The sequence below is a fragment of the Mesocricetus auratus genome, unplaced genomic scaffold, assembly GCF_017639785.1.
Source record: "Mesocricetus auratus isolate SY011 unplaced genomic scaffold, BCM_Maur_2.0 Super-Scaffold_100004, whole genome shotgun sequence".
NCBI lineage: Eukaryota > Metazoa > Chordata > Mammalia > Rodentia > Cricetidae > Mesocricetus > Mesocricetus auratus.
This window is the reverse complement of record NW_024429189.1, coordinates 60,266,422-60,289,567: the sequence shown is the minus strand read 5'-3', so window position 1 is coordinate 60,289,567 and position 23,146 is coordinate 60,266,422. Positions and strand designations below refer to the sequence as shown.

At 45.1% G+C, this 23,146-nt stretch overlaps 1 long non-coding RNA gene across 3 annotated transcripts; it reads left to right on the top strand.

Annotated features, from left to right (window-relative positions):
- Positions 1–9,325: 9,325 nt before the first annotated feature.
- On the top strand, positions 9,326–19,154 carry LOC110342377. Of its 3 annotated transcripts, XR_005877272.1 has the most exons (5): positions 9,328–9,868; positions 10,256–10,511; positions 11,870–12,171; positions 12,553–15,987; positions 18,679–19,154. It is a non-coding gene; the product is annotated as an uncharacterized LOC110342377 (long non-coding RNA). The 3 variants fall into 3 exon arrangements; XR_005877273.1 differs by having other exon boundaries at positions 9,326–9,868; positions 10,308–12,171; XR_005877271.1 differs by having other exon boundaries at positions 9,326–9,868; positions 10,256–12,171.
- Positions 19,155–23,146: the final 3,992 nt, after the last annotated feature.

Genomic DNA, 23,146 nt, shown 5'->3' with positions numbered 1-23,146 from the left:
GTTCCCCTTACTCCACATCCTTGTCAGCATGAGCTGTCATTTGTTTTATTGATATTGGCTATTTTATTACTGGTATAGGATGAAATCGCAAAGTTGATTTGAGTTGTGTTTCCCTGATAATTAAAGATACTGAAAATTTCTTTACATGTTTTCTCAGTCATTCATGTTTCATCTTTTGAGAACTCTCTACTTAATTCCATTCTCCACTTTTTAATTGGGCTATATGTTTTCTTGATGCACAGTTTTATATATATTTCAAGAATTAGCCCTCTGTTAGGTTTGTAATTGAGAAAGATCTTTTCCCATTCTGTACACTGTCAACTTGTCCAAATAAAGTTGCCCTTTGCCATATGGAAGCTTGAACAGTTAATAATTGTTCTTAGTGTTTGTGCCATCAGTGTTCTGTTCAGAAAGTCTTTTTCCTAGGGTAATTAGTTCAAGAATGTTCACTTTTTCTATCAAATTCATGATAACTGACCTTATGCTTGGTTCATTTGCAGTTGAATTTTGTTCAAGATGATAAGTATGGATCCGTCTGGATTCTTTTGCATGCATCTATCCAGTTTGGTCACCATTTGTTGAAGAAGCTGTCCTTTTCCAGTGTGCATTTCTGGCTTCTTTATCAATCATCAAGTGTCCATAGTTATGTGGACTTATGTCTGAGTCTTTGATTCAATTCCAATAATGATATTTTCATTACTACAGCTCTGTAGTATACAATTTGAGTTCAGGGATGATGATATCTCCAGAAATTTTATTATCTGTGATTGTTTTAGCTCTCATGTTTCTAGATGCATGTATGTGTGTTTCCATATGAAGCTGAAAGCTGGTCTTTCAAAATCTGTGAATTGTGTTGGAATTTCATGGAGACTGCATTGAATCTGTAGATTGCTTTTGGTAGGATGGTCATTTTCACTATATTCTATGAGCAAGGGAGGTTTTTCCATCTTCTGATATCATCTTCAACTTCTTCAATGCCTTAGTTTTTATTATACAAGTTTTTCACTTGCTTGGTTAGAATTACCACAAAATATTTTTGAGATTATTGAAAAAGGTATTGTTTCCCTAATTTAAATGGCATTTGTATATAGGAGCCCTACTGATTTTGTGTATGTTAATTTTGTATCATGCTACTTTGTTGAACATGTTTATAAGCTGTAGGAGTTCCCTAGTGGAAGTTTTAGGGTCATTTATGTATAAAATATCTGCAAATAAAGGTACTTTGACTTCTCTTTTGTACCCTTTTGATCTCCTTGAGTGAGTTGTCTTACTGCTCTAAGACTTCAAGTACTGTAAGGTATAGGCATAGAGAGAGTGGACAACCTAGTCTTGTTCCTGACTTGAGTGGAAATCTTTGAGTTTGTCTCTGTTTAGGTTGATGTTGGCTATGGGTTTGCTGCAAATCACCTTTATTATGTAGAGGTATATCCCTTGTATCCCTAGGCTCCCCAGGACTTTTATCATGAAAGGGGTATTGGATTTTGTCAAAGATCTTTTCTGCATCTAGTGAGATGATCATATGGGTTTTATCTTTCAGTTTATTTATATGACAGATTACATTTGTTGAATTATGTGTATGTTGAACCATAGAGATAAAACATACTTGGTCATGATGAATGATCTTTTTAATGTGTTCTTGAATTCAGTTTGCAAGTGTTTTACAGAGTTTTGCATAAATGTTCTTAAGAAATGTTGGTCTGTAATTTTCTTTTTGTTGGGCCTCTATGATTGGAATATCAGAGTAATTGTGGTCTCACTAAAAAAAATAGGCAATGTCCCTTCCATTTCTATTTTGTGACATAATTTGAGGAGTATTGTCATTTTTTGACGATCTGTTAGAATTCTGCACTGAATCTATCTGACCTTGATAGATATTTTGGCTGGGAGACTTTTAATTACTGCTTCTTTTTCACTAGGTGTTGTATGTCTGTTAAAATTATATATCTGATCTTGATTTAACTTTGATAGGTTATAGATATCAAGAAATGTATCTTTCTTTTAGATTTTCCAATTTAGTGAAGTTCAGTTTTAAAAGTATGTCCTTATCATTCTCTAGATCCCTCCTCTGTCATGATGCCCCCTTTTCATCTCTAATTTTATTAATATGGATCTTCTGTAATGGATCTTTTAGTTAATTTGGCTAAGGGTATACCCTATTAATTTTCTCAAAGAACCAACTCTTCGTTTCATTATTTCTTTGTATTTTTGTTTCTATTTTATTTTTTTGCTATCTACTCCTTTTGAATTCTACTACTTATTTTTTGTTCTAGAGTTTTTAGGTGTCCCATTAAATTGCTAATATGAGAGAGATCTCTGCAATTTTTTAATGTAGACATTTAGTGCTATAAACTTGCCTCTTAAACCTCCTTTACTATGCACATCCCATAGGTTTGGGAGTTTTGTGTTTTTGTTCAATTCTAAAAAGATTTTTAGTATCCTTAATTTCAGCCTTGACCCATTTTTCATTACATACTTCATTGTTCAGTTTCCATTAGTTTTGTAAGTTTTCTGTGGTTGTTGATATCCAGTTTTAATCAGATGGCATGCAAGGTATTTTTCCGATTTTCTTGTATCTATTGAGACTTGCTTCATCACCATGCATGGTCAGTTTGGGAAAGAGTCCTGTGAACTTCCAAAAAGTTACATTCTTTTATGTTTGAGTGTTGGGTGAAATGTATTGTAAATATCTACTAGATCCATTTGATTTATGACATTTGACTCCATTCTCTGTTTAGTTTTTATTTGTATGACCTGTCCATTGGTGAGAGTGGGGAAGTCTCTTCTGATTACTTTTAACTTGAGGTCTGTCTATTTTGTCAGATATTAAAGCAGTTACACTAGTTTGCTTGGGATATCTTTCCCCATCCTTTTACTCTGAGGTGATACCTATCCCTGATGGTAAAGTGTGTTTCTTGGATGCAGCAGAAATGTAGATTCTGTTTTCACATCCATTCTGTTAGTCTCTTTGTTGTAGAACTGAGACCATTAATGTTGAGAGTTATGAATTTTCAATGAGCAGTGTTTATTTTTTCCCTCAATATGTTTTCATTTAAATTAGAAACATGAATGCTTCACATGTCAATCCCAGCTCCCTCTCTCACCCCTCCTCCCTTGTCCCTCTACCAGCTCCCCTGCCCCCCACCTTATTCCTACATCATTCCCCAGGAAGGGTGAGGTCCTCCTTGGGGGGATCTCCAAAGTCTGCCATTTCATCCAGGGCAGGACCTAGGCCCTTCCCCATGTGTCCAGGCTAAGACAGCATCCCTCTATTTGGAATGGGCTCCCAAGGATCATTCATACACCATAGTAAACACTGCTCTACTACCCAAGGCCCCAGTGATTTCTGTGGCCTCCTCATTGGCACTATATTAATGGAGTCTGGATCAGTCCCCCTGTTGACCTCTCAGCCATCAGTCTGGGATTCAAGAGCTCCCCCTTATCCGGTCAGCTGTCTTTGTGGGTTTCACCATCATGGTCTTGATCCCTTTGCTCATCACTCCTCCATCTCTGTCACTAGGTTCCAGGAGTTCAGTATTTAGCTGTGGGGATCAGTGTTTATTAATTGCCATTATTTTGTTGTTATGGTATGGGTTTCACCCATATTGCTCTTTCAATTTGCTGATATTCTATTCCTTGTTACCATTGGCCTTTCAGGATCTTCACAAAGTGTGGAAGCTTAGGTTACCTCATAGAAAGTGCTTTACGCAGGTTATGGGTGGCTTGAGGAATAGAGGTAGACTAGGAGAAAAGCTAAGGGACTTTAGGAAAGAGTAAGGGGATCCTGTTCCCATCTGGAGGTGAGGAACTCAGGGAGTTGGAGGTATGGTGGGAAAGAGGATCCTAACGTAGGTCACAGTAAGGCAAAGAGTTATCTGGAAAGACAGGGATGAAATGGCTAGAAGAACCCTGGGTCTGAACCAAGAATTGAGTCTCCATTGGATGGAATTAAAGTACAAAGAGGGACACTTGCAAGCACATTGTTACTGGGCTGAGGCTGAGAGTGGAGAGATTGTAATGGAGAACAGGAAGGATAGTTGGATTCATCCTGAGTCACTGTCAGGTGTGGGGGTCCCAGGTAGAAAGAGTTTCTAAGTTTTGGAGTTGACATGAAGGAATGGGCATGGGTACGGGAGGGGAGGCATCGAGAGGGTTCACAGGAAGGAGGAAAGCTGGGTCTTCTCCAAAGTTTGACAGAGTCCCCTGTGAGTGGAGGTAGGGTGGGAAGACTGGAAAGAAGGTGGCTACAAGTTTGGGGGTGCAACCAGAGCAGCTGTAATGGGAGATGGCAATGGGAGAACCATCTACCTGAGCCCCAGCCCACTGTGGCCTCTAGGGTTTCTAGGTATAGGCAGCTGGCACAGAATGATGGGAGACAAGAGGTTGACTGGATCTTCTGTGAGGTTTGCTGGAGTGTAAAGGGACTGGAGGCAGGGTGGGACGGCAGGTCCCTACAAGCAGCCTGCTGCGGGGCTGAGGATATGAGTGGAGAAATTGTAATGGCAGACAAGAGGCAGAGTGAAAATTGAGTGTTTCTAGGTGTAAGTGGCTGACACAAAGAGATGGTGTGAGGGAGAAGAGATGTAAGATCTAGGGGAGTCTCCAGGAAATGGGAGTAGAGTACTCCTGGCTATTTTACATAGGTTCTGGGGATCTATCTAACTTGGGTCCTCATGTTTGTGCAATGAACACTTTTCTTTTTAGGTTTAGGAGGCATATTTTGTGTGTTGGGGTGGTGGTTTTAGGGGTATGTGTGTTTTCTCAGATCAAACAGGAACACACACCAACAAAGGACAGTGATAACATATATCCTCTTGCTCTAGTCAGTGAGTAACACACACACACACACACACACACACACACACACATCTGCCTATCGCTTGAGTCTTCAAATGCGTCCCTATTCTGAATACCACCAGGCTTGCAGTCTGAACTACAACAACTAGGACACACGCTCACACCCTACACTACTATGGTAGCCAGCCAGATAGTTCAGCAGGTCCTGCCACCAAGCCTCATATTCTGAGTTCTGAGTTTGATCTCCTGAGCACACATAGTGGAAGCAGAAAACTGTCACCCACAAGTTGTCCTAACCTTCCCTCATGCACCAAGACAGGAGCACACACTTTAAACAAAAATGTAATATAAAAATGTATGTTTTTCATTTTTATTTTTTATTATATATACATTGAGAGCATTCACGTGTCTAAAGTGCTATATTGTTTCAAAATGTAGCAACGAAGTTTCCTCCCCATTCCTCTTCCCCTCTGAATCTTTTCTCTCACTACAATGGGCATAGGCAGGAGAGGCTTAAGAGGGTTGTATGCATTCATTACCTACCCGTTACTATGGTTACTACAATGAAATGACTGAAGAGAGCAGCTTTATAGGAAAAGGTTTACTTAACTCACAGTTTAGGAGACTCAAAGTTCACAACTGGGCAGGTGGAACCATGGGGCCATTCTTTGGAGAGGGTGTGGTGACAGGCAGCATAGTAGTGGGAACTCTTCCAAAGTGAGTAACAGGAAGCCAAAGAGCACAGCAGAGGCTGGCTTGCTCTTACTGTAGCGCCCTCTGGTAAGAACCAACCAGTAGTCCCCTGTGAACTACAGAAACCACTTCTGAGGAAAGTGTCCCAATGACCTATGAGGGTCCCTGCAAGCTCTATGGCCAACAGAGAAAAGAACAGAGAGATGCAAGAAGGAAACTCTGATCGGCACAACTTAGTTAGCCAGACTGATTCAAACTTCTGAATTCTGACCCCAAGTGGCTTATTGTTTTACATATCTAAACACAGTAAAACTTTGGGGAAAAGTTTCCTCGTGACAATTTTCACAACAAAGCTTAAGTCATGGCTACATCAAAACTCCCTTGCAATGTACATGCCTTTTGCAAAGCACCTGTGACCTCTTCCACAAAAATGGGTTCTATCAACTTAGAAAGGATGCTCGGGATAGGCATCTAGGGAGGAAGGATTTGTAATTAGCATAATAGTATAGCTCTTTTGCAAAGTACGTGAGACCTCTTTCAGAAGAGTGGCTTCTATTGACTGAGAAACAATGCTCAGGATAAAGAGGGTTCTGGTGAGGTCTGGCATTACAGAATAGCAAAAGATCACCAGGTTACTAAATAACATCCACTCTAGTCTTCTATGTGACTAGGTGTCAATTTCTTTCATCAATGAAAAAAACCCTGTGTGTTTTAACAGTTCTGGTGTCCCTAGTGTTTATCTGTGAGCATAAGGCCCTTGTGTCCTTCTACAGTAACCCAAGAACCTCTCACATCAGTCACTGAGGCAAGCCTGAAACACATGAACACCTAGGGGACAGACCCTTGTAGACAGAAGTTTCTGCCACCCCAGTCCCACAGTTGTTTAGTCCCAAATAAACACACAGAGGTTTATATTAATAATAAACTGTTTGGCCAACGACTCAGGCTTCTTATTAGCTATCTCTCTCTCAATTATTAACCCAATCCTATTAATCTATGTATCTCCGCGCCATCTTGGCTTACCAGTCTTTATCAACATGACGTGAGTCTCTCTGGTGATTGACTCACTCTGTTGCCCTGCTCAGACTCCTCCTAGTCTGGTAGTCTTGCCTATACTTTCTGCCTGGCTACATCCTACCTGTCAGCAATGTAAAAAAAAAGCATATATTCACAGCATCCCTCATCCGAGCCTACCCAAACCACCGCAAAGCTAACACTAGGCAAAGGGTGACACTGGCTATTCCTCAGAGAGTGACAATGAGCTATGTGGTGTACTCATGAGCAACAATTTTTGGGAGCCTAAATATCACCATCCCCCTAAAAAACTGGTGTCCCTGGGCCCAGGACACATACTAGGGGGAAATGCTACAACCTAGACATGTAAGAAGGTTCTGTGTATATGTGATAACAAAAAACCTACAATAGTTGTATTTGGGTGAACCATCATGCAGCTGTTAAAACACACTTGTGAGCTGGGTGTGGTGACATACACCTTTAGTCCAAGCACTGAGGAATCAAACACAGGTGAATCTCTGAATTTGAAGCTAGCCTGGTTTACAGAGCAAGTTCCAGGACAGCCAGGACTGTTGCCCAGGAAAACCCTGTCTCAAACATTTGAAGAGCTGGAGAGGTGACTCAGCCATCAGGAGTGCTTCCTGCTCTTCCAAAGAACCTGAGTTCAGGTTCCAGCACCCAAGTCTGATTCACAAGCACCTGTAACTCCAGCTCCAGGGGATCTGTAGCCTCCAAAGGTGCCTGCACACATGGTATATACAGATACACACTCACACATCTCAACACATTTGAGGATTATGTGTGTGTGTGTATACATGCATATGGGTGCATGTTCATGTGTGCACTGTGCACTTGTTGGAGTGTGCATGACCATATATGTACACACTCTTGAGGTACCTTCCATTTTTTGATTGTTTTTTTTTTTAATTTGAGGCTCTCACTAGTCTGGAATTCCCCAGCAGGCTAGACTGGCTAGCCAAGGAATCCCAAGGACACCCCTGTCTCTGCCTCCCCAGCACTGGGATCACAAGCACATGGGCTCTGGGGATTGAACTCAGGCAATCCCCAGTTAAGCCATCTCCCCAGCCTGAGGATTATTTTATGACATGAAGAAAAGTATATTGCAAAATTGCCCTGCAGTGTGCTCATAATCTTGTTGTTGCAACAACAACAAAGTTAACTCTTGGCTGATAAAGATGTTTGCTGCCAAGCCTGATCACGTGAGCTTGATCCTTAGTAACACATAGGAGAGAACAGACTCCCTCAGGAGGTGTCCTCTGACCTCCATATACACCATGGCACATGTGTATGTACATGTGTGCACACACAAAATTTTTAAATGGTTGCTTCCTCACTAGCTGAGAATGAAGAGGAAAACTAACCTCATCCATGGAAGAAGCAGCTGTGACCAGTGCTCTGGGACACCGACATGGTAGCAGTGGGGTCAGAAGGCCCTCCTGGGAACCAAATCTTATAGCTGAGCCCTCTGTCAGAAAGAGACAGATTCTAATTTATCTAGAGCTCTGCCTGAGAAGACAGTCCAGTCCTCCCTCCCCTCACCCCAACATACCTCTTCCTATATCTTCCATTTTCTTTGTGTTTTCCTAACACTTGCTTACAGGTGAGGGATCTGGGTTCAAATCCTAGCTCTAGATAAGTGAATGGCCAACTGAGTCTTGATCCCTTCTGTGACCTGCAGAGTGAGCTAATGTGAGAAGCTTCCATCTAAGGACATTTGCCATTCTTCACCCCGTTTTCTGAGATGCTGGTCATGCGGCTCTGCCCTCCTGGCCATTGGGTCACAACTCAAAAGGGTACCTCCTCACTTTAGTTCCTCCCTCCCCGCAGACCCTCTCCACGACATTCCCCTACCTCATGTCCGCAAAGCACTGGCCCCTCACTGAAGCAATGCCGTGCCTGCCTGATGATTGCAACCTAGAAACTAGTGTACCACTGCCCATTGCTAATTAAATGAGTCAGGCAGGCACGCACTGGCACATTTCACTGTGTTGTCTGCCCAAAGAAGTCTGTGTAGTTTGCATAGGAGGCAAAGGTTGATATTAAATGAATAGGGGGAGTCAGGCTGAAAACTAATTCCAAACCACTTTCCCCTCAGATCCCCTTACTCCTGGCATAGAGGGCAAGAGCATGCTTTAGAGGAAGGCAGCCATTAGGGACTAGCCTGTAGGCCAGAAGGTTCAGAAGATTAAAAGGCAAAATTAAATATGGAAAGGAAAGGGGGTGGGTGGGGGAGCAGAGGAGTGTCTGTAATTCTGAATCTTGAGGCCATTTAATTTTAAATTTTAAAATTATTGGGCGTGGGCAGTGTGCATGCCATAGATGGCACGTGTGGAAGTCAGAGGACAAGCGGAACAAATCTATTCTCTCCTCCTACCATGTGGGTTCCGGACATCCAACTCGGGATGTGAGACTTAGCAAGGGACCCGCTGAGTCATATCGCTGGCCCTTGAGGCCATTTTCTAAGCAACACACTGTATTTTTTATTCGTTCCACAAATAGAAGTTAAACACCTCCTGTGGGGTTTAGGTGATTCAGAACAAGTCTGGCTTGGGCAGTCCTGTCTGTGGTTGACGCCTAGTGTGTGTTCTAGGTGGGTTAGGACTCATCCGGGCTGGCCGAGTCTCTGGCGTCCTTGTCCTCTCCGTGTCTGTGTAGCAGGGGTTACCTGCTCAGAACAGAGACAGATGGGAAATTTCTGTCATCATTAAGGTTTATTGACCAGCGCGGCTGGAATTTCCCAGAGAGAGGAATTAATCTCGCTGCCGACTGAGAGCAGGCATCCTGCTGGGAGTAGTTACATAAATTCTGTTGCTCAAATTAATTAGGATTGTGATTCATTTGTTTAATGAAGAATCTGATGGCGAGAGGCAAACCAGCCTAGCCTTGCAGAGCTCAGCCAATCCCGGGTGACAGTGCGGCAGATGGGGTGGGACCAGGCCTGGAGCTGGTCGCTGATGAGCAGAAGCAGCCAATGAATACGGAGATGGAGGAGAAGCCGGCGGGAGCCACTGCTGTTCCCCAAAGCTGGTGACTAGGACGACTCTCAGACCCCGAGCTTGGAAAGCTTTCCATGCTTTGCCTAGAGGTTTTCGACCTCCTGCTTCCTCTGTGCGGAACAACTGCGAACAGCTGAACGCGCCTCATTAGCACTCCCGACCGATCCACCCATTTCCTCCTGCCACCCACAAACGCCAGACTCTTAAACTTCTTGCAACACAAAGTAGGAACAGATAGCTTGCACCGGCTTACTCCCACCTCTTTACCCAGAATTCCCTGCCTGCCTGTGGAAGGGCCGCCCACCCCACAGTAGCCTCTGTGAACCTGGCTCTCAGCTGTAGTTACTGAGGTAAGAGACAGGGAGGTGGCCGGTGGAAGGTAGTCCTGGTGAGGAAGGGGAAAGTGCCCCACTCCAGGGGACAGTGACTGATAGTCTGTGTGAGTAACACTCTGGGCTAAGATAGAAAAGGCGACCTGGTGTCCCTAGAGGCTCGGGTCAGAACGAGTTTGAAGGATTTGTTGATGGGGCAGATGCAGGGGAAGAAGAGGCTAGGGGATCAGGTTAGCTTTGGGACTCTATCCACTTGTGCCTCACCGCAGGAGTCCTCCCGGGGAGCCATGTTTTCTTTCTAGATGTCCCCACTTCCTGGGACTGACCAGTAAAGTCACGAGTTAGACCCAACAGGACTTTTCATGTATCAGAAATATTACAAGGAAATGTGTCCTGCTGTCTTAGCACACACTTCCTGGAAACCTCTCCTGGAACTCAGTTATACCTCACTTAAAAGGAAGCACTACCTGGGGACCGGAATCCAAAATGGAGTGAGCGATGATACAAATGCTCAGCCCCCTGGGCCTCAGATCACCTGGCTTCCAAAGGTGCCTCCTGTCATCTTACTTCTCTCAGTGACTGGGGGAATCTAAGCCTGAATGTTTGTCACTCATTGTGCCTTGTCGTTCTGAAGGACTTGTCAACACACATCCAGCCCAAGGTAGGGTGATCTGACATGCCCCCTCTAGTTACATGTCACCCCCTTGCTGGTTGCCCTCTGTCTGCCCTGTCTTCCTTTCCTCCATAAAGTGCCCTAACCGATTGTAAAGCCCTGGCCAATGGCTGCTTTCCTCCCTGTGCTGTGGTTGGATATGAATGCCTTACAGAAGTCTGCCTGTTGGAGACAATGTTGAACTGCTGGGACTTCTAAGAAGCGAGACTTACTGAAAGGCCTGTAGATCATCCGGTTGCCAAGGGATAAGGTAGTTCTCACAACAGGATCGCTAGAGAAGAGCCTGGCTGCTGTGTCACTCTGCCTCATCCTGTGGTCCCCTCACACACCTTCTTACCATGAGATGCCATGTACTATGAAGTCTTCACCAGAGCCAGCCTGATGCTGGTGCCATGGCCTTGAACCTTCAGAAGTGTGAGCTGCACAAAACCCTTTATAAAGTTACCGAGTGCCAGTATTTTGTTACAGTGCTGTAAAGTGAACCAGTGCCACATACAACATTACTGGCTAGGGGTACAGGATGGCAGGTGGACTCCAACATCAAGGCTGGCTGGAAAGCAAGGCTTTTGAGCAGGAGTGATGGGATCAGATCTGAGATGATGATTTGCATGGAGAATGGAGGATAGAGTCAGTTAGAAAGCTGTCAGAATAGTCCTCCAGTAAATGGTATTTTAGTTGTAGCAAAATACCTCAGAATGACTCTGTTTCCCACCTGTCACCACGTGTCCTTCAGAGAGGACAAACATTATCCTCACATGACGAAACACCTCTCTGAAGTATGTGTGTGCCTTGTCACAGAATTAGTGTAGTAGTTATTGTCCTGACATGTACAGTCAGCTGGAAACAGGCCTCTGGGCATGCCTTGGGTGGATTATCTTAACTGAGCTAATTGAAATGAGAAGATCTGCCCATTGTGGGTGGCAGCATCCCCTGGGAGGGCGTCTCTAGACCCAGACAATATAAAAAGATGTGAGCTGAGTAAAATCATTCATCATTCTGTTCCTTGACTGTGCTTGGAGTGTGACCCACTGCCTCAGGCCTCTGTGACTTCTCCACCATGATAGATTCTGTGAGCCAAAATGAATTTTTAAGATGCCTTTTTCAGGGAACCTTAGCAACAAAAAAAAAGTCATTAAGACAACTAGGGATCTTAATTAAAGGCACAAAACTTGAGAGGTGGGGGAAACTGCCAAGGAGCTGGGATCCCTGCACCGAGGCCATCCATCACCCGATAGCCAGTCCTTGGGTCCTGAGAAGTGGTCAGTTCCTTGCACATGCCCGGCCAGAATGAAAAGTTTCAGCATTGGAAGGTACTTTCAGTCGTCCATTCACTAATGTCTCAGCAGGAAACAGAACTCTGTTCTAATAGGTCAACTAGAGACTGACGACCTATTTACAGAGAGCTGCACGGGATTAAAGATGCCGAGGAGAACACTGGGAAAGCTGGAGACTGCAGACCACCAAGGCCTAGAGGAGTGGCTGGACCTGAAGAAGGTTGGGCATGGGCGAAAGAGCTGTGTGCAGGAGCTTAAGCCAAACGGAAGAGCAAAAAGTATCCCGATCTCTCCTTCCAGTCTCCTGCCAGTGCCTCCCGTTGGCCAAACCACAGTGGAGTCAACCAGCAGGGAGTCTGGCTGCAGGGAGCAAGGTCAGCTTTCTGAGGCACAGGACAGGGGAAAGGAGGGGAGATCTCAGCCTACAAAAGACAGAAAGCAATAGGCTGCAGGATCTGTGTCCAACCTGCTGTTTATTTCTAAAGGGATCTCAGAGTGGAGGCAACTTGCCTCTTGTGGGGCAAATCAGGAAAAGGCCCTCAGTCCCTCTTCCTCGGGGTCAAGTGTCGCAGACACTTGGGGTGTGGCCTGGAATCACCACTGCAGAACCGACATAGGCAGAGGAAGGTGGCAAAGCAGAGACAGTGGAGAGCAGCACCGCAGAGGATGGCATCCGAAGAGTCAGCAGGGAGGTGATGGCTGCTTCTTCCCTGTCTCTTCCCTGCTTGATGTCTGCTTCTGCCCTATTTCCCCAGGCATGGAAGCAACAACACAGTCCTGAGGCTGGCAGGGACAGGAGGAGAAGGCTCTGCCTGACTGGTGGCCAGCCCCCCCCCCACCAGTCCCTGGGGCTGCTTACTGATCCAGCACAAGATGGTTGAACTGAAGTCTTTACAATAAATGGTGCAGAAAAGCAACACCCTTAGTCTGCGGTGATCCTCACAGAAACAGAGAGAGCTGGGAAACGCTGTGAGAGCAAGCAAGTGCAGTCAGATGACGACTGTTGGAAAGGGCCTAAGACCAAGAAGTCATAGAGCCCTAGACTCAGTCAAGTGTCTGCCCTTCTGAGCTGTTCTGTCCTGGTCAAGGCTTGGGAAGAGCCTAGACCACATCTCCTGCCCTACTCCATTCCCATTGCAGCCTCCCAGGCAGTTACTCTTCCAGGCCTCGTAGTATCTCACACTTCATTCACGCTGCTCTCTCCTGCTGCGATGCCCTCCATTCCTCTGCAACGCCCACCTTCATTGTTCCTAACCCCCTTGGACCTGCCTCCTTCCGGAAGACTCCACTATCTTGCGTAAATGGCCCTGTCATGATGGCCACCTGTCCCCTTCTCTCACTAGAGCAGTCTCCCTCTCTCCCTGGCTTAGCTTCTCTTGTAGATACAAGGCAAGAAGTGCATTTTCTCCTTCTCACCTTCACTTGCCTAACAGGCCTCATTGGGATCAGGTTCTGAGAGGAAGCAGCAGGTGGAGAGAGGGGAAACTCGGGTCCAGAGGCGGACACAGCCAAGCACAGCCGGCACTGAAGATACCAGCTCCTGTGCTGCCCTGAGCAGCCTCCCAGCTCATTAGGATGGAGCGTTCATCATACACTTGTATCTTTAGCATGGGACATAGCCTCCCCTGGGCCTGGGCCCAGCTGGTTCTCTGCTCAGATTCATAAACTCATAACCGACTCAGGACATAGGAACTGTGCTGTGAAATCATAAAGTGAGTGTCTGAAAGAATCTTATTCAGAGAGAGTGAGGTCTCCATGCTCCCAGTCCAAGACGTAGGACTCTGCAGCTTCCTCCTGGATATCTTAGCTGTTCATCTCAGAACCCAAGTGTCACATGATAAGAAACCCAGGCTATGGGAGAAACTATAGGTACTCAGGGTGACAACACCAGCTGCCAACCATCTCATGCCAAGAGAAAGCCATCTTGGATATCCAGCCAGTGAAGCCCTCAGATGACCCCAGACCCAGCTACTGCCTGGTACAACCATACAACAGACAAAGAACCTTCCAGCTAAATTCAGCCAACCCATGGAACTGTACAGGATATTTTACAGTGTTAGAAACTTCTTGCATATAGGTGCAACTTTACAAGTGAGTAACTATGACCAGAACTGTCATGTGACTTACTGCCTTGAGGCAGAGTCCGGTGCCTGTCACCTTAATCCCACCACAAGAAAAGGTAGAGAGAGGTGAGCTCTCCAGAGCAGAAGAGGAGGAGAGGGAAAGATGAATCTTGTAGAAAACATCCCAAATTTATCCCATTTATGAAGGAAATTGCTCGCTGTGTGATTTTTGTTTTCAGTCTTCCAAAAAGTGTCTTGGAGTTTATAGAGTTAATTGTTCTTATTTCTGCCTTGGGTTGGTTATATCACACACACACACACACACACACACACACACACACACACACACACACGGTGCACACGCCTTGAGATAATTAGCAACAAGCTTATTGGACCACATTTTTCAGGGAGACTATGGCCTCAATAGAAGAGAAAGGAGTTCCCTATGGAAGCCCCAAAGAAGGCCAAGTAACAAACTAAGTGAAGTGTCCAGAGAAATATCTGTATTTTCTGAATGATCCATCAAAATAGCATGCACCCATAAGGTTAGGGCAAGCTAAAGGGGCCCAGAGCCATCCACCACATCCAACAGTGCTGGGAAAACGTTGCTCAGAAGTGAACCTAGACCCTTCTCCAATTCAATGCTGGGGAATGCAGCTGAACCACACACTCAAAGGGAAAGTCCTAGATTTGCCTGGTTTTCCCAGGCCCTTAAATGGAAGCACCATGAATTTTTTAAGGCCTGACCTGCTCAGTAGGCAGCAATGGGGAATTCAGGAAAACGGCATGTTACTGCATAATGAGCTGGAGGTCAAGCTGGCCTTGGATGTAAAGACATCAACTAAGATATGGATAGCCCTTGGTTTTTTTTAACTGGGCTCCAGGTCCCCTCTGTGTCATAGAACATTGAAGAAGCTGCCATCTTCTCAACATGTCCCAGGAGCTCTACTTGATTTTGGTCGGTCCTCCAGTGACCCTCAGAGGGAATTATTAGCTCATTGCAAGATGAAATTTGGAGTCCTGGTTCCCTGGACACACCCATGGCCTATAAATTTGGAGTGGTCAGTGGTGTGGTTCTACTGATCACAGCTGGGCTCACTGGCCATCTACTGGTCCAGGCTGGCCTCAGCTGCCCCACGTGACTGTCATCCTCCATCAGGCCAGCCCAAGTGTGTTCTCATGACAATAGCTAGGGTGCACAAAAGAAAGCAAGCACATCAATTTCCCAAGGGTTTTGTTGTTGCTGTTCAAGCTCTTGCTTGCATGTCCTTGTCACCCTTCCTTTGACCCTGACCAGAGAAAGCTGTATTGCCAAGGCCAAAGTCAAAACCAGAGCATGCTGAAAGCCAATGGTGACAAGGTTTGATGGGTCCAGGTTAGGGTTCAGATCACCTGCTTTGCATGTGAAAGGCCCTGGCTTCAATCCCCAGCACTGACATGTATATATTAGAGGTCATTTTTGCCATCTACTTCTTGACCTAGGCAATTCCAGTCTCAGAACCACTGTTCCCATGTTATTTTGTACATGGCTATATCTACTTTGTAAGGTGGCTGAGGCCATTGCTAAGTGTTCTTTCTGCAAGTGTATTTCACAAGCCCAGGGGTGTCTGCACACACTAGCTGAAGAAACACACAATGAACTCGCATCCTATTTCCAGAGTCCTGAAATTTCACATAAGCCCTCAGAGGTGAGCCAGCCTAGTCGCTGACATGATGAACAAGACTTGAAGGGAGAGAATAAATCAAGGCAGAAAACAATGAGTCCATGATGTAATTAAAGTTACTGTGAAAGAGCCTCTAAAGGAGAGAATGAGTCAGCCTCAAATGCAAGCAATGAATCAGGGAGTGTCGCGTTGTAGAATTCTTGGCTATTTCCAGAAAGCCTGCTGTCCCAGTTAAAAGAGCACCTTGAGCTTGATGCTCAACATCTGGAAGGAAACACTTCTGTCACTCTAATGCCTTTTGCATTGCCGCCACAGGCAGTGGGAGCAGCCCTGGGAACAGGCAGAAGATTGCCAACCCTGAAATCCTCAAGGGAGAAATGGATAGGCAAAGTATTGCTCAAAAGTGCTCAAGGGGATTTTAGCTTCACCGAGTGGATTTGAGCTATCATTTCTAAGATACAAGGTAACTGAAAATATAACTGCCATGAACATATATAGACTCAAACCACATGTTCTGTGTAAATTCAAGTAAGGTGTGTGTATGTGTGTATACATGCTTGTGAAAGAGCAACCTTAGGTGTCATTGCTCAGGTACCATCCACTTTTTTGTTAAGATTTATTTTTAAGTGTACTTGTAAATGCCTGAGTGTATGTGTGTGCATTACACATGTCTGCAGCCCGTGAAAGCCAGGAGAGGATATCACATACCCTGGAACTGGGATTACAGTTGTGGGCTGCCATGTGGGTACTGGGAACCCTTGCAAAGGACCCTCTGTAACCCCATCTACTTTTAATTTAAAAAAACTGAATCCCCACTGGCCTGGAGCTCACCAAATAGGATACCCTGGCTGGACACAGAACCCCCAAAATACTTATCTCATAACCTGGCACTGGGATCACAAGTATATGCCATTACACTTGGCTTTTTAAAGATTCTATTAATTGAACTCAAGTCATCATGCTGGCAATGTGAGGGAGAGTCCACCCCTTGGAGTCAGTACAAGACACACCCAGACACCAATTCTCAGCAAAAAAGAGATTTATTACACTGGGTCGGGGCTGCCTCTGGATCAGGCAGAGGCAGACAACAAACAGTGGTGGGGGAGCAGCAGGTGTTTTTTGCACGAGTGGTTTTTAAGGAGAAAAGGGGGAGTCTATGATAGGGTGAGTTGGTAAGTCCTGATTGGACATGTTCACCAAATAATGGATTCTGGTTGTTGGACTTGGTGTTTTGTCCCAAGAATGAGTTAGTGCAAATGAGGGAATGAACCTCAGGGGCTAGCTTTAGGAATGTAACCTAATGGTTTTTAGCAAGGGAGAGAGAAGGATAAAGGGCAAAGTCTGTTGGTACCATGTTTGCCACGCTCGGACCTGTTAGAGAGCTCTTCAGATGGGACAAGCACTTTACTGACTGAGAATTCGGGTAAGTTTATGAACTAAAAGCAGAAATGCCTTAAAATGTAAAGCAGCACATTAGAACAAAGAAGACTGCAAGTAAGAGTCACAAGCCTAAAAGATGATCGTCTAGAAGGTTCAGAGCTTATCTTGCTCCCCTCAGAACTGGAGTTTGGTTTCGGCACCCATGTCAAGCAGCTCCTGGGGATCATGTGCCCTTTTCTGGATACCAACTGCACCCACACATGCACGAAAACACAAGTATACACATAATTTAAAAATGATCTTTTTGGAGGGAGGGAGAGAAGAAAAATTGTAAGCATGGCAGTGCATTTAATCCTCACACAAGCTGAGATGATCAGCTCCTATCATTTTACAGGTGGGGAGAAATACCATGGCTCCCAGGGCTCTAAACACTTGCATACCTGCTGAGAATCATATGATCTGTACATGGTGAGTCAGGATTCACACTCAGAACCACATCCTGTGCCAAATGCCACTCAGTATTGGGGCTGACTTGCCCCACATGACCCCAATCTGCTATGTTCACAGCTCACACTCTGACAGTGTTCCATACATACTCCCCTTTGCTGCCCTGCCACCCCTAACTGACACATGCAAGGCTGAGGGGTGTTTGTTGGTTCAGGGAAGCTGAGCTATGACCCTGGGATGCTGACAGAATGTCTGATATTTATAGCAACTCACAGTCAAATATCAGGGAAAGTGTGTTTTAGGCCGTTTCCAGTGTCCTCAGGGGAAAGAAAAACATCTTGGTGAAGAATTGTGTGGGATGCTGAATTGATGGTGTATCAGACAGGAATGGACAACTCAATGGGTTTGCATTCCAGATTTAAAAAAATAATGGAAGAGTAACCAGTCAGCCTCTATAGACAGCACTCTTCAAATACTTTGGATATAGCCATATGAAAGGCCCCACCACTAGATGAATTTATAAATGGCCACCTTACACTCAAACTTTATTTATGCATTTATATATTGATTTAGGTCTGCCTTACTTCACCAAGGGCTTGAAAGCGATCCTTTAATTGTGAAGATGTTGACAGATTGATTACATTAGTGGCCACGTTTTATATCCCTCCCCATGCCCTTGGGTAGTGTCCTCCAACACCAGCTCTGGTGACTTCCTTTGGTTAATAGGACAGCAATCAACTTGAGGCAAACACAGCTTGAAAAATCACACAGTGGAGAGGCGCATTGTCCTAGTCAAGGCTAACCCAGATCATCCAGACTCTGGCCACCCTGCAGGGGACAAGACCCCATTGAAGCAATAGGATCTGGTCCAGATCAGCAGGGACACCCATAGACCCATGAGAAATGGTAGACTCCTTCAAAGTCACTAGCTTGGGAGTTGTTATATATTAACTAATATAGGAACACGCTCTGTGTGTGTGTGTGTGTGTGTGTGTGTGTGTGTGTTGTTTTAAGCAGAGTGTCTGTCAGCTTCATCAGACCACTGAGTACTGTCCATGACTCCAAAATAGCTAAGACCCCTCCCTACCTTGGAGAACAGACTGTGAGGACAGATAGCTACAGTAGGGGACAGATGGGAGAGGAGAGGGGCGATGGAGTGGAGTGTGCACTCCGACCTGCCCTTGAGCAGTGTTCATGGTGAGATTGAGCAAGGCAGTGTTGACTTGAGTCAGTATATGAGACACCAGAGAAGCAGGGGAGGGGCTGTGTCTTAGACCTGCTCTAAGAACTTCTGTTCTCCAGACTCTCACCCCACCTCTCCCTGCAGGGTGGATCCAGAATTCTGAGTGGAGGGCTGAACCTGGAAACTCTACAAGACAGATGGATGTGTCCTCAAGGAATGCAGTGATGAGTCCATCCAGGCTATTGTGGCTGTGCTTTGGAGGCCAAACAATGTTCTATGTCATTTTGGGTTCTCAGGAAGTATCTAACTGGTTAACTCGAAACCTCTTTGTTGTTATTTTTTTGTTTTATTTTTGCTTTTGTCTTGTTTTTGTAAGGCAGGATCTGATGTAGCCCAAGCTGACTTCAAACTTCCTATATAGCTAAACCCATCCCTGAACTTCTGATCGTCCTGCCTCCACCTCCTGTTGCAGGAATCTCTCTGAAATAAGCTTTTGTGGTCAGGTTGTTAAGGGAAACAACCCATTGTTTCAGCTGTTCTCCAGGTCATTCTGGTCCAGGTAGCAAGTGATGTCATGCTTGGAAATGAGTGGTATAAGCAGTGTTCTTAGTAAATCAATAAATCAGTATCTAATAACTGGTCTTTCCTATCTTACTCTACTTCACTCCCAAGTGCTGGGATTACAGGCATGTGTCTCTGTACCAAGCCCAGGTTAATGCTAGGACTCCTTTTTAGATAATGTGATGGTGACAATGTACCCTGCCCAACATTCCAAGAACAGTAGGGGAGTTCCTGGGGTCAGCAGAAGCCACCCTGATGAGATCAGAGGGTGTGGAGTGGTTCTAGTAGAGCTGAAATGTGGTGGGGAGACGGTAATGGAGGAACTCTAGTGCTTCATTTGCCACTGACAAGATGAAGGGTTGGAAGACAGCCCAGACGGATACAGAGATGGGATTTGGGGAGTGAATAACCACACAGGTGGTCACACAGGGCCACAGAAAGTCATTTGAGTTCACAAAAGAAGGACCAGAGAGATGGAGAGATGGCCTATCTGGGAAATGCACTAACTGCCAAGCCCAAGGACCTGAATTTGATTCCCAGGACTCACGGCAGAAAGGGAGAACCAACTCTTGCAAGTTGTCCTCTGACTTCAAGCACTCCATGTCATTTGTATGTCCATTCTTATACATGCACACACAATAAATAAATAAATGTAGAAAATATTTTTCAAAACAAAGACAATGAAGTAGAAGAAAAGATCAGAATAAACAAAGATTAGGAAGGAAATTCATTTTTTTGTTTTGTGTACGTGTGTGTGTGTGTGTCCATAGATGTGTGGGTACACACACACAAGTGTTTGCATATGTGTGGAGGCCAAAAGCCAACCTCAAGTATCATTTGTTCCTCAGGAGCTGTGCCTCTGAGACAGTCTCTCACTGAGTCCTGGGCCTCCTCAATTAGTCTAGGCTGGCTGTCCAGTGAGCCTCAGGGCCTCCTATCTCTGCCTCCTCAGCACCACGGTCACAAGTGCACACTCCCAGGCCACTCTATTCTGTGTGAGCTGGGGATCAAACTCAGGCCCTCATGCCTGCATGGTAAGCACTTCACCCACCCAGCCGTCTCCCCAGCCAGCAGTTTTATAGTAACTATAAAGTAGGGCTCCTTTATGATCCAAAGCCAAGGTAGGAAGACATTTCATTGCAAGGAGGCTTAAATCTGGCTTGAAGAAGGAAATACCACCAGACCCCTAGCTGAGGCCTCTGGGGGACTGGTGAACTCTAAGCAAGCAGTTCCCACAGATGAGTGTGGATGGAGGCCAGATGACGCCTGCTGGGTAGTGAGTGGGTGAAGCATCCATGAGGTAGGGAGGGCTGGGGCAGAGGGAGGGAAAAGGCAAATTTGCAGGGCAACAGCATCCAATTCAATGTTTTCTTTCCAAGACCATCCAGTTTTGAATTAAAGAAAGAAGGAAACTGCAAAACTGGAGTATTTAAAGGTCGTGTGAAACTCCTGGAACCCTCAAGTTCAATCTGTTCCCACCTAAATAACGTTTGTGTGGAAACCAGGCAAGGCCATTAAACCCCTCTCAGCGCAGATCCTGAAATGAAGCGGCCATTCAGCCCTTGAAAATATGCAGAGGCAGATGTGCAGATGTGGCATTCCCTGAGAACCCAGCAGCCAGCTGGGGAGGCAGGTATGCTGCCTGCAGACCTCCACCTCGTCCTCCTCTCCAGATCTACAACCCGGTCTCATCCTAACAACACACCACACGCTGCAGCTTCCCCTCTGCACCCCTATGGCCTCCAGCTCCTACTTCCTCTCTTACACTCATCACTTTATCCCAGCCCCCCTACTCCAGCAGGCACCCCCTGAGAAGTCACAGGCCACTCCAGCCAGGGAAGCAGGTAGCCTGACTGCAAGTCTCTGCCTCCCCCTCTCATTGAAAACCAGTCCCCTGGTCTCACCCCCAGCTCTGAAGCAAACCATCTGCTATGGCCTCCCCTTCCTCTCTGCCCCCATCTCCAGTCGGTCACACAGATCTTCCCCTCCTACTTTCCTCCACACTCATCCCCAACTCCCAGCAGACATTCCCTGAGGACCTACCAACCAAACTTGCCAGAGAAGCAAGTAGGCCAGCAAAACAGGTAGGAGAGCTTGAGGTCTCCACTCTCCTTCCTTTCCTCCACATCTAATCCCCCAGCCTCATCCCCAGCTCCATAGCAGACTCCCTGTCGTGGCTCTACTTGCTCTCTGCTCCAATTCCCAGGGGACTAAGCAGATCCTAGTGACACCCTGCTTTCCTGTCTTCTGCGGACCCCCCTCAGCATTACCCCTCCTTAAGTGTCAGTACCCAATACATAGAAACACATTTTACCTGGAACCCCCAGTGGCCACACCTAGCAGGATCCCACAAGATTCCCTGCTTGGCAATACACAGCCATAGAGGGCAACAGAAACCAAGGAATAAAGCACCCACCTAACAAAGATAAGACCAAATACCAGAACTTAGAATTACAATCTTCCAAGCCCAGATGCCTAGACCACAGCCAAAAAGCACAATCAAAAACAGCCAGGATAATATGTCTCTACTAGAGCCCAGCAATCCCCACCACAAACAAACACTAGGAAAAAATGGATAAAACAGTTCAAGACCTGAAAATGGAAATAGAATCAATAAAGAAAACCCAAACTGAGGGAAATGAAAAATTTAGGAACTCTAACAGGTACCTCAGAGGGCAGCCTTAGCAACAGAATCAAAGAGATGGAAGGGAGAATCTCAGGCATTGAAGACATGATAGAAGAAATGGTCAAAGGAAATTTAAATCTAAAAAAATCCTAGCACAAAACATCCAGGAAATACGGGGCACTGTGAAAAGACCAAATCTAAAAATAATAGGAATAGGGATGGAGAAGAAACCCAGGTCAAAGGCACAGAATATTTTCAACAAAAGTGTAGAAGAAAAATTCCCTAACCTATAGAAGGAGATGCCTATCAAGGTGCAAGAAGCATACAGAGCGCCAAATAGACTGGAGCAGAAAATAAATTCCCTTTGGCACATAATAATCAAAACACTAAAGGTGTAGAATACAAAAGAATATTAAAAGCTTCAAGGGAAAAAGGCCAAGTAACATAAAAGCAGACCTATATATAAAAGATCTGACTTCTCAATGGAAACTCTCAAGCCAGGAGGGCCTGAACAGATGTTCTACAACCTCAGAGACCACAGATGCCAGCCCAGACCTCTATACACAGCAAAATTCTCAATCACAATAAGTGGGAAAAATAAGACATTCCACAATAAAACCAACTTTTAGCAGTATCTAAAGTCCTGAAGGAAGCATTAGATAACCCCCACACAAGAAACCACAAGGAATAAATAATCCCAGACCGGTAAATCAAGAGGAGAAACACACAGCACAACAGCAAAATAACAGAAATCAACAAATATTAATCATTGATACCACTCAACATCAATGGCCTCAATTCCCCCAAGAGAAAGACAGACACCAACAGAATGAATGTGAAAATAGGATCTATCTTTCTGCTGCATCCAAGTAACACACCTTAGCATCAAGGATAAACATCGTCTCAGAGTAAAAAGGTGAAAAAGATATTCCAAGAAAATGGACATAAAAAGCAAGCTGGAGTAGTCATTTTAATATCTGACAAAATAGACCTCAAACCAAAACTAATCAGAAGAGATAAGGAAGGACACTACACACTCATTAAAGAAAAATCTACCAAGAAGACATTGCAATGCTTAATATCTATGCGCCAATCACAAGGGCATTGAGTTCATAAAAGAAACACTTACTACAACGTAAAACACATATTGACCCTTACATACTGAGAGTGGGAGACTTAACTATCCCACTCTTACTCACAGTCAGGTCATTCAGGCAAAAACTAAACAAAGAAATGTTGGAGCTAACTGACATTATAAATTAAATGAGCCTAACAGATATTTACAGAACATTTAACCCAAACACAAAAGAATATACTTTCTTCTCAGCCCCTCATGGAATTTTCTCCAAAACTGGCCACACACTTAGACACAAACCAAGTCTCAACAATACAAGAAAATCGAAATAACACCCTGCATCCTATCTG